The sequence below is a fragment of the Triticum aestivum genome, chromosome 6D (assembly GCF_018294505.1).
Source record: "Triticum aestivum cultivar Chinese Spring chromosome 6D, IWGSC CS RefSeq v2.1, whole genome shotgun sequence".
Classification (NCBI taxonomy): Eukaryota; Viridiplantae; Streptophyta; class Magnoliopsida; order Poales; family Poaceae; genus Triticum; species Triticum aestivum.
In genome coordinates, this window is record NC_057811.1 from 340,761,160 (window position 1) to 340,773,187 (window position 12,028).

Genomic DNA, 12,028 nt, shown 5'->3' on the forward strand with positions numbered 1-12,028 from the left:
AGCTAGCATATTTATCTTTCTATTTATCTGTTTCTCCATCAACCTTCTTTCATTTATAGGTTGATCTCTCTTGCACAATCGTTGTGCCTCACCCCCTCTGCTCGCCATAGACGCATGCTCCATCCCACGCCACTATCTCTTAAAGACAAAAACACATGCTCAATTGTCGGGCCTTCTTCCCTGCATTCTCGCATGCATGCATATTGTCATACCGATCTGTATCTCCCATGTCGTTGATCTTAGCTTATGACTTATGTCTTCTTTCTTTTATCTCGATCATGCAGGCGCACACACACACACATCCCACGTATACATGTATACCTCTCACACATGCACGTTGAAGGTCTCTATGTCTCCACACGTAGTTAATTACCCTCAACCCTAACGCCAAATCGAATCGTTCTCTTCCTGTGTGCACATAACTTCCGCCTGGATGGGTAAAACACACACTCACACTTAACAATCTCCTTGTAGCTACCCCCCCCCCTCACTCTTCCCATATATCCCCGAAACCAATAAGACCATCCCTTCGTTTAATTCCCGCCTACATGCACCATCGATATATAGTAGTCTTCCTCGGTGTCTCTCGAACAAACACGTTCTCTCGATGTCGACTACTCTCACGCGCACACACCTTCTATTACCTCTCTACGGGCATTTTCTCTCTCGCACCCCATCGTTGGTGGCCTCTGCCATACACATCACCTCTCTATGATGAAGCCATGCACACTTAAATTACATCCGCCACCGAGGACCCCGCGACACACACACACCCACACACCCACAAACAAACACACACACACACACACACACACGCATGCACCCACCCACACACACACAAACACGCACACACACAGTAAGACTCCATCACACACACACACTAAGACTCCATCTCTCCCCCCCCCACACACACTGAGACTCCATCTCACACACACATGCTCTAGGCGGAGCATTTGTTCCTACCACCCTTCATCCACCCTTACCCGTATGATAAACAATCACCTTAATTTACTTGTATAACATGGACAAATTCCACTTTACTTTAGTAGTTAGCAAACTTATCATCTGTACCCTTATAAAAAACCGAGTTGGCGATGATGGTGTGCCTGCCATCTTGTAATATAGACCGTCTGATCTATATCTGACAGATAGAAAGCAAACTATGATAATTATACAAAAGATAGCCGCACCTCTCTCCACATCCTTATCTCCCACACCTCATTGCTGAGCAATTAAAAAAGAAAGTCTCCGGAACAATCTAGCATGGTGGCCGCTGCCGCCTGCCTGCGCCGTCCATTGATACGTCTCCAATGTATCTATAATTTTTTATTGTTCCATGCTATATTATATTCTGTTTTGGACATTATTGGGCTTTATTATACACTTTTATATTATTTTTGGGACTAACCTATTAACCGGAGGCCCAGCCCAGAATTGTTGTTTTTTGCCTATTTCAGAGTTTCGCAGAAAAAGAATATCAAACGGAGTCCAAACGGAATGAAACCTTCGGGAACGTGATTTTCGGAACGAACGTGATCCAGAGGACTTGGACCCTACGTCAAGAAAGCTACCAGGAAGGCACGAGGTAGGGGCGCGCCTACCCCCTGGGCGCGCCCTCCACCCTCGTGGGCCCCATGTTGCTCCACCGACGTACTTCTTCCTCCTATATATACCTACGTACCCCCAAACTACCAGATACGGAGCCAAAAACCTAATTCCACCGCCGCAACCTTCTATACCCGTGAGATCCCATCTTGGGGCCTGTTCCGGAGCTCCGCCGGAGGGGGCATCGATCACGGAGGGCTTCTACATCAACACCATAGCCTCTCCGATGAAGTGTGAGTAGTTTACCTCAGACCTTCGGGTCCATAGTTATTAGCTAGATGGCTTCTTCTCCCTTTTTGGATCTCAATACAGTGTTCTCCCCCTCTCTCGTGGAGATCTATTTGATGTAATATTCTTTTGCGGTGTGTTTGTTGAGACCGATGAATTGTGGGTTTATGATCAAGTTTATCTATGAACAATATTTGAATCTTGTGAATTCTTTTATGTATGATTGGTTATCGTTGCAAGTCTCTTCTAATTATCAGTTTGGTTTGGCCTACTAGATTGATCTTTCTTGCAATGGGAGAAGTGCTTAGCTTTGGGTTCAATCTTGCGGTGTCCTTTCCCAGTGACAGTAGGGGCAGCAAGGCACATATTGTATTGTTGCCATCGAGGATAACAAGATGGGGTTATATCGTATTGCATGAGTTTATCCCTCTACATCATGTCATCTTTCTTAAAGCGTTACTCTGTTCTTATGAACTTAATACTCTAGATGCATGCTGGATAGCGGTCGATGTGTGGACTAATAGTAGTAGATGCAGGCAGGAGTCGGTCTACTTGTCTCGGACGTGATGCCTATATACATGATCATACCTAGATATTCTCATAACTATGCTCAATTCTGTCAATTGCTCAACAGTAATTTGTTCACCCACCGTAAATACTTATGCTCTTGAGAGAAGCCACTAGTGAAACCTATGGCCCCCAGGTCTATTTTCCATCATATTAATCGCCCGACAACAAGTTATTTCTGGCGCCGTTTTTATTTTACTTTCTTTACTTTGCATCTTTATCATAAAAATACCAAAAATATTATCTTATCATATCTATCAGATCTCACTCTCGTAAGTGACCGTGTAGGGATTGACAACCCCTTATCGCGTTGGTTGCGAGGATTTATTTGTTTGTGTAGGTGCAAGGGACTCGTGCGTGGCCTCCTACTGGATTGATACCTTGGTTCTCAAAAACTGAGGGAAATACTTACGCTACTTTGCTGCATCACCCTTTCCTCTTCAAGGGAAAACCAACGCAGTGCTCAAGAGGTAGCATCCATCCCCATGCCTCCGCCCATTCTGACCACCAGTCACCACCATGCTCCACTCCTCCTCACCTTATCTCTCATCTTTCATTTTTTCGATGACATTCTCGAGATACCAGTTTTCTGATAAAATTCTCAAAATATCATTAGTTTTTACACATGGGATTACTCCTGCATGGGTAAATCAGAACATGTGTTTTGTAAAAAATGCATATTGATGTTCCGTGCAATGCACGAGCATCTTGCTTGTAATTATATAAAGCAAATCATGAGCAGGAAGTGCCATTTTTTTACACAACCACGTTAACATGGCCACGTACATCACTAGCTAAAGTAAATACCATTATACTTATATCCCGATGCAAAAGGTTGAGTACATGTCCGAAGAGTAGAGTCGCACACACGCACTCTGTCTCTCAGAATCACACACACACACACACACACACACCAGTTACGTGGCGCCCACTTAAGCAGACACGTATGTTACAATTTGTGCACCCGCGGGTACACGTGATGCTGCGCATTTATTTAAGCCGGACGGAGAACCTAAACTGTAGTTGCATTCATTCCCCTCCCGCCTCCTCTTCTCTGGTCGCCGTCGCCCGGTAGCCATGACCCGATCGAAGGTAACAACATACGCCATACTCCCGCCGGAGCGGCTCTTTAATTTGGAAATTTTAGTGGTCATGCATGCATCTTTTTGTGCTAGCACTCCTATATAAGGGTTGACCGGTCGCTTCCCGCGGACGTGCGCGGGTGGTGGAAGAGGAAGGAGAAGGGAAGCAGGCTATGGAGTAACGTTTTTACCACAATTTCTTAGGAAACTGAGTGCAATAATTGAGTAGTTTTGCAAACTACCAGTACTACACATGAAACGATTCAAAACCTATACTCACTTGCCAGCGCGCGCTTCCCGCGTGAAACGGTCAGCGTCTCCCTGGAGCGTCAGTGCCGCATTAATGCCCGGCCAGAGCGGAGGCGACCTCTCACTAGCGCCGGCTTTGAAGCGGCGCGACGGCCGACAGAGCGCCGCTTCCCGGTGCACCGACAGCTCCGCGTCGAGGCTGGACATAGGCCCTATTTGGATCCATGGGTTAGAGTTAGTTTGAGCTAGTTGGGGCTCAAATAGCCCTAAAGTATCCAAGCATGAGGGTTTAAATTGGAGCAAGTTGCACCGAACCCACCAAAAAAACTATCCCACCCAAGAGGTGCTAACTGGAGATAGTTCTCATTGGGACCACTGAAAAATCACTTCTCTCTCTCCATCAAGTGCATTTATTGTCAATCTAACCCGGTCACCCAAACACCTCTTTGGCTACAGTTAGTTCAGGGTTAGTCATGAGTTAGTCTAACCTCTAGCTAAGTTACAGTATCCAAACAGGAGCAGTATAGGACATGCAAGTTGCTCAAAGCATACAGTCAAATTCGTACGTGAAAGGATTTTTTTTTAAACGGAACGTGAAAGGAATTTTTTTTAGAATGCTCTTGGCATGTCTCTAACATGTGATGAGTTAACCGACCTCAATAGACGGCAAAAACGCCAGCCGACCGCACTTTGAGAGAGACGAGGAGGGAGAAGCGATATGGGCTGCTGGATTACTAGAGATAGGTGTCGCACGGAAGCCAAGAAATATGGTGATAGCGTGGGTTAGCCATGTACTAGTATGATGTAACTACACTGGGCTGTCGTGTTTCATACTCTTCCAGTCCACTATGGAGATGATTGCTTGATTTTATATCGCTGAATAATATAAAATATTATGAGTGCAGACGCTCCACCCCGAGGTTCCTTGCTCCTTCTCGGTCGTCGGGAATCTATGTTCTTCCACTCTATTTTTTTTACATGAGCTTTGTTCATCCTTTTGCCAACACGCGACACATCTAGCATCAAGGTGCATGTGTCATGCAAGGATCATTCCATCTATATGAAGAACACGTGGGACTGGAACACGAGACGGACATGTACCCAGGAGTGGACGTGCAAACCTGTGTAACGTAGCGCAGTAAGTGAAGTAGAAAGGCACAAATAGTATGAACATGCGTGGCATATAGGCATTTGTCTCTTACTACCACTAAATGTTGTACGTGCCATGCCCAGTGATGTTATGGAGTACGTGACTAAGTACTCTACTACTACTATATTAATTGGAGGCACATATTAGGTTTTATATTTGTTTACCTGTATGCCCCGAGACCTTCCAACTAGACGTGTCTTTCTCTCCGGGTCGCACTTTGTATCGTTCATACCACTAGTACAGTAGTACTAATACGTGTCGTCTCCGACCCAGAAGTGGAGACACTCTACCACGCTGTTCATGTCCCACTCCTTTCCCTGACGTGTGCGACATCCAGCACGTGTCGTGTGTTTGGCACTCCTTCGTCGTAAGAGTTGAAATGCTAGCATTCATTAGAAATAAAAAATAAATATAAATCACCAGTGATACTATACCACGCGGTTTCCTTGCTCCTCGATATCGGAAAGAATACTTCCGCTCGCCGACATGTGGGACGTCGACCATCCTGGTCCACTTGCCATGCCCGCAGAACTCTAAGGGAGAGTCACCCCGGTCGTCGCGCCGCAGTAATTACTAATGAGCCGTAAAATCACAGGCCCAACCTTACGCACTGTGAATTTGCTTGGATGAAGGAACCATCATGATTTCGTTGAATTCCGCTTCTTGAAGAAAACTACTGTACTAGCAGTACTGCTAGCTACAGTAGTTACTCCAGCAGAGGCCTCCTTTGGTTCATAGGATAGGAATTTTATAGGAATATGAAAATCATAGGAAGTGAGATGACATGCATCTCAATTCCTATAGAGAAAGAGATGCCATTTGATGCATAGGATAGGAATTTTTCCATTGAGTCTAGGCTAATGTACTGGTAATTTGCTCTAAAAACTACAGTAGTAACTAGTAGTACTGTTACATGCTCGTAATTAATTAAACAAACGTACGAGTGACACAGACACACACACTAACTACTAGTACTACTACTTCTCACATGCTGGCCAGACGCCGTTGTTCTCCTTCCCGGCTTTGTCGGTGACACCCTGCCGTGCTTGGATCTCCGCCGACCTCTTCGCAGCAGCGCGTGCGTCCTCTTCTTTCTTGCGGCGGCGGGCCTCTCTTTTCTTGAGTTCTTTCTAACTTTTCCGCTCCCTCTGTGCAGCTTTGGCCGCCTCTTGCTCTACCGCCCATTCGGCCTTGGCAGCTTCAAATTCTGCCCACATAGGTGTGAGGTCGCGAGCGGTGATGAACTCGGCACGGCGGGATGCCACCGCTTGCCTACCATTCTGTGTGCGGTCGTGGGCGGCGAGGAACTCGGTGCGGCGGGATGCCATCGCTTCCTTACCGGTTAGTGTGCGGCGCGGTGGCATGAACAACGCTTGGTGACAGCTCTGGGGTGGAGTGGCCGGACAACCGTAAAGTGCATTGGTTTGTCAAGAGCTCAAGGACAGAAGACGAAGGAAATTTGGATTCCCCTTCAACCCTGGTCATTTATTACCGAGTAAAATGCATTGGCGGTCATTGAACTTGTCTTGATAGCTCACTTTGATCATTGTATACGAGATATGGTGATTATACGGTCACTGGCTTAGCGTATAGCTCCGTATTTGTCTGGTTGACCAGTCAAACAGTCCGCATGCGCCTCATCAACTCGTGTTCTTTATCTATCTATCTATGCAGGCCTACCTGTCAGTGGAGAAAGAAATAAAAACCAAAATTATGCGTATGTGACATTACTGTTTAGACGTTTGCTGGAGGCCTCCGCGAACACCGAGCATGTATTCACCTGGCTCAACACTAACGGTCATACTCGTGACTCGACGCCTTGCTCATGTATATCGTCCATCACAACGACAATCTATAAAACAGCCTAGCTAGAGAGGGTACTATGGTGCGGAGTACTCCATGTACTATCGTGAGCAACCGATCATAGTGCCACTGCACACGAGTGTGTGTCTGATCGAGTCGTCCATTATTCGTAAGTTATGTATGGTTGTGTGGTGTCTAATGGTGGTCGTCGAATGCTAGCTGGCGACAAGAGCGGTTGCATGGACGCCTGGTTGTCAATACGTGCCATGCCAGCCAGGCTCGTCATCCATGATTTCACATTTTACCGCCACGCCAGCGTCTGACCGCCCTGGCCTACCGAAACCGCTTCCATCGCTAGCGCGCGCTTCCCGCCTGAAACGATCACCATCTCTCCAGAACGTCAATGCCGCATTCACCGGCCTTAACTGCAGGTGCAGTCGGTGTGTCACTGACATGCGGGCCTGATGCCCGTTGGGCCCACATATCAGTGAGATAACGCACCTGCGGTTAAGTCGCTGAAGCAGCGTCCGCATTCATGCCCGACGCGACCTCTCACTGCCGCCGGCATTGCAGCAGCGCGACGGCCGAGAGAGCGCCACCCGCGCGGCATCCCGGTGCAAGCGACTGCTCCGCGTTAATGACACAATGGCTGCCGATGAACCTACTCCGGTGCCAGCCGTCCATCCGTCTGCCACAGCTCATTGCCATTCGCCCGCTATATTAACTTGAGCCCCAGCTCCCAGCCATAGCCAAAGACCCACACTCATTCTCCTCCAGTCCCTTCCTTCTGTTGGCACCACTCCAACCATGGCCTCCGGGCACTCCAAAGCTCTCTTGGACGTACTGTCACAGGAGCAGACAAAGGACATCGGTGGCTCCGTTCCAGGAACGCTCCAAAGCTCTCTTGGACGTACTCTCGCAGGAGCAGACGAAGGAGATCGCCGGCTCCCCCCCGGACGCCCTCCGCCGCCACGACCACGAAGCCGGCAGCAAGGAAAAGTAGTACACGGTAGGTCGCCACTGCTCTGGTCCCAGGAAGGCCACCGCTCCTCCACTCAGTCGACGCCAAGCTTGGTGGGATAAAAATCGGTGGCCGATTAGCCGCTTGACGGCGACGTGGAGGCGAAAATCTTCATAACCTTGGGCTCCAGAGGAGGAGGTTATCGAGGCGGATAAGGAGGAGGCAAAGGCAATGGCCGGCTTTCTCGGGTTCATGGTCGGACATGGTGGTCGGGGCCCGACGATCATTTAGATTAGGTTTACAGTAGGCTTTAGTACGGTCTGTGCGAAATATGTAATGAATTTCATCCCGTTTATAGGAAAAGTTCTCAAAATGTAATGAATTTCATCCGGTCAATTTGAAATTTGCTTTGTTTGCACGAATTTTGTCCGGTTAGTTCATATAGTTGTCGAAAGGTATGCGGGCAGCATTGGATGGCATCCATCAGTGTCCTCGGACAGATGCCGGTGTAAATTTGAGGGCCAGCGCTGGAGATGCCCTAACTATCATGCTATAATCGCTAACAGTGCTCCATTATTTCGCAGGGAACAGTTATCCCTCATTCAAAATCAGATCCGTCGTGCTTCGCACTCCTCCCACGTAAGAGTGTAGACTCTTGCTTACATAAAAATGGAGCAAGTGGACGGCACTGTAGCACGTCATATCACTGAAACTAGCCCGCCTAACGCGCGGGAAAGCACCGCCCTCGTCACTTTGTTCTGGATTTCTATCAATCGATCGCATGAAAATGTTACGCTTTGCAAGTTCAAAACGAAAAGGCGGCACACTTACAACTCGTACGCGTCGCGTTCACGTCGCACCCCCGACAATCCGGCTCGCACGCCGCTCACCAGAGGGGACACGCGTTGTCTTGCATTTTCACTGACATGTGGGACTGCAATTTAATAAACCGTTGATAGCCGAAATCTAATCGCTCGGCGGGCGTCGGCTGAGAGGAGAGAGACGGGGGAGGGAGAAGAGTTCGCCCGCCTGCCGTGCACGGACTCCAAGAAATATGTGGTGATAATGTGAGGTGGGCCATGCGGGAGTCCGCACCGCTTCCAAGCCCGCTTCTTACCGCCCTGGCCCACCAGAACCCCTCCCCCACCCCACCACCTCCCCGCGCGCGCTCCCCCCTCAGAGGCTAGTTGCCCGCATTCATAGCAAGTAGTACCAGTAAAATTCTGGGCTATAAAGGGCATGTACAATGGTTGATAAGATAGTCTTATCATAAGTCTTGCATGTAATTTAGAGATGACAAAAAAATGTGTACAATGGATCATCTCTTAGCCTTATCTTCACTAACTAGTTATTCCTAAAAACATGGTGAAACATATTGTGCTAAGAGATCATCTGTTGTCTTCTCGACAAGCCCGCTTATGTGGAGGAGAGAGAGGCATTGACAAAGTCAAGGAGTGGGATCTGCAGGAGCCCGTCTCTACACGTGCTCCTAGGTATAAAAAAACTAATTCTAAAAAAAGAGGCGTAAAAATATTGTGTCTAAAAAAAGAAAGGTAAAAAACATTTGAGAGGAAATAGATAGAGAGAGAGAGTGAGAAAAAGTTGTAACCTTATAGTCAACACTATGGTAGTATTACATGAGGAAGGAGGGAGTGGTGCACATGCCAAGTTCACTGGGCTGTCGTGTTTCATACTCCTCCGTCGTAACAGTGGAGACAATAGGTTTCATCAAAAATAAACAATGAATACTCGTTGCTCGTCCACTATATCAGAAGAATACTTTCATTTGCTGACATGTGGGACGTCGACCATCCTGGTCCACATGCCATGCACAAAATTATCCTGGTCCACCTGCCATGCACAAAGTTAGTCGGACGAAGGAACCATCATGACTTCGTTGAATTCCGCTTCTTCATGAAAACTTACTCTACCCGCAGTACTGCTACCACACGTGAAGACTGGACGGCACTGTACCACGTCATATCACTAAAACCCACTAGGCCAAACTAGCCCGCCTAGGATTTGTACTCCCTCCGTTTCAAAGTTAGTAGTACAAAGTTGACTCATCTATTTTGGAATGGAGGGACGTCTCTGTACTGCTATGATTTTGTGTTGTACGTCTCTGTACTTTTGCTACGATTTTCCTACCCTATGAACCAAATGAGGCATGAATGTATCTGTGTCGACTATTGTCTAATCGGTCGCTAAGCCTACAATTTTAAGAGCTTGGGCTATTGGCCGATCGACGACGGATCAGTATAAGCATACCACGAGCTCATCAGCCCCAACATTTCTCTTTGGTGAGTGTTTTGCAAGTACTATAGCTCGCACAGTAGCTAGCCTACTAACACCAAGAATCATCAAATAAGCCCTGCTGATATGATAAATAGTTCAAACTTACATCTAAGCATGCCATATATTACATCAAAAGCTGGTGAGGATACATCTGTTTCCATAACTCGGAGAGGGTTCGCATGATTCACTATCAAACAAAAGTAGCAAGTACCGCCCACACAAGACAGTGCACTAGCCCTAAGATGGTTTGATAACACACATCATTCTGGTAATTAAACACAGGGCAATGCAAACTTGTTGGGTTCTACGGTAGGGTGCATCGACTGCAAATTAAAATTTTCCTATGCGCAGAACAAACAGGAACATGCTACGTGAGATGGATCACAGATCATTACCACTAGACGCACAGTGTCGTGCAGCGGAAGAAGAGTTGGGGCAGCGCGTCCGCGTGGATCGTCTCCTCCTCATGCGATCTCCCTCGAACAACCAGTCGTTGGTTCCCACGTACAAGTTCGCCGGAGCGGCGCAGATGCACTGCCTCTAACGGTATCCGCACGTGCAGGAGGGACACCGTGCGGCGGACTACTAGGTCCGATCACAAAGTCGGCGGCGAGTGGAGGTGTCTATTCGCAACACATGCAAACCCTAGTGACAGCGCCGAAGCGATCTCACGCACGAGTGTGCCGCACCCCACTTTATATAGGCGTCCGTCGCGGGCTCAACACTTGGGCCTCGCACGGACCATAAAGCCCATAAGTATACTCGACCACAGTCCGGATACAGCTCGGATCAAATCCGACCAGTGTCCCCGGATCGGACCTCGTAGGTTCCTTCCCTTAAGCGCGCGACCCCTTAGGTTCAAGCCGGCTTGGTCGCAGTTTGGATCACCTCCGAACTGCGCAGTTGGTAGCGGCCTCTAGCAAGGCATGCCGAACACCAAGCAGACTATGAAGCTGGTTAGGCGAACCTGTACATCACACTTCCATTCCTTTTACCACACGATATATGTTGTCGGGCTCAAGGCGAGTCTGTCATCCTTGTGCTAGCCCGACCTCTTTCTCGTTCCAGTGATGCCGACCACTATCCGGATTATCTCATAATCCTTGTCGCATGGCCATGCTTATCCTGGTCGGATCACATGAGGGGCCCAGAGTATAGCTCTCCTGATCGGAGGGGCAAATCCCATCTTGTTCGACCATGTCTCGCAGCATGGGTCTGGACAAGCCTGTAACCTACCTTTGTAACTACCCAGTCACGGAGTAGCATTTGGTCGGCCCAAAGCAAGTCTGTCACCATCCCGAGTACATGCGCCAGCTCAGGTCTTAGGACATAGAACATATGTTGCACTAGAGACTCACAGATGACATATCGTTGCGTCTCATAGTTGGGTGTGTCCGACTCGGACCTTATCTCGACTCGGATCCGACTACGTCGAATCCGACCAGATCCTTCCAAGTCCATATTATCCGGTTAGCATCCAATGCTCCATGGCTAGTGAGACCAAGCCATCGACCGTGTCATATGCTAGTCTAGTCAGCTGTGCGTCCACACAGCCCTCTCGACTAAGGACCTTTTAGGACAGTCATCATACAATGCATAGTCCCACAAACAAGTCACGTACTTGCTGATACACATCATTGATAATGTCCAAGGACTATCTTTATTCATAAACACATAGGAAATATCATCATACATGGTTGCCTCTAGGGCATATCTCCAACAGTCTCCCACTTGCACTAGAGTCTATCAAATAGACATCGAATGCCCATAGATCTAATGTGCCCCTCATGCTTGGGTTGTGGAAGCGGCTTAGTCATTGGATCTGCAACATTTGCATGAGTGTGAATTTTGCATTACTCTACATCACCATTCTTTACGAACTTTCGTATCAGGTGATATTTCTGATCTATGTGTCTGACCTTGTGGTGATTCCTCGTCTCCTTGGCTTGTGCGATGGCACCAGAATTATCATAATAAAGGTCAAACGGTTTTACCGAGGCTGGGAAAATACCAAGATCATCCAGAAAGTTCCGGATCCAAACACCTTCCTTCGCAGCTTCACAAGCCGCAATGTATTCGGCTTCTGTG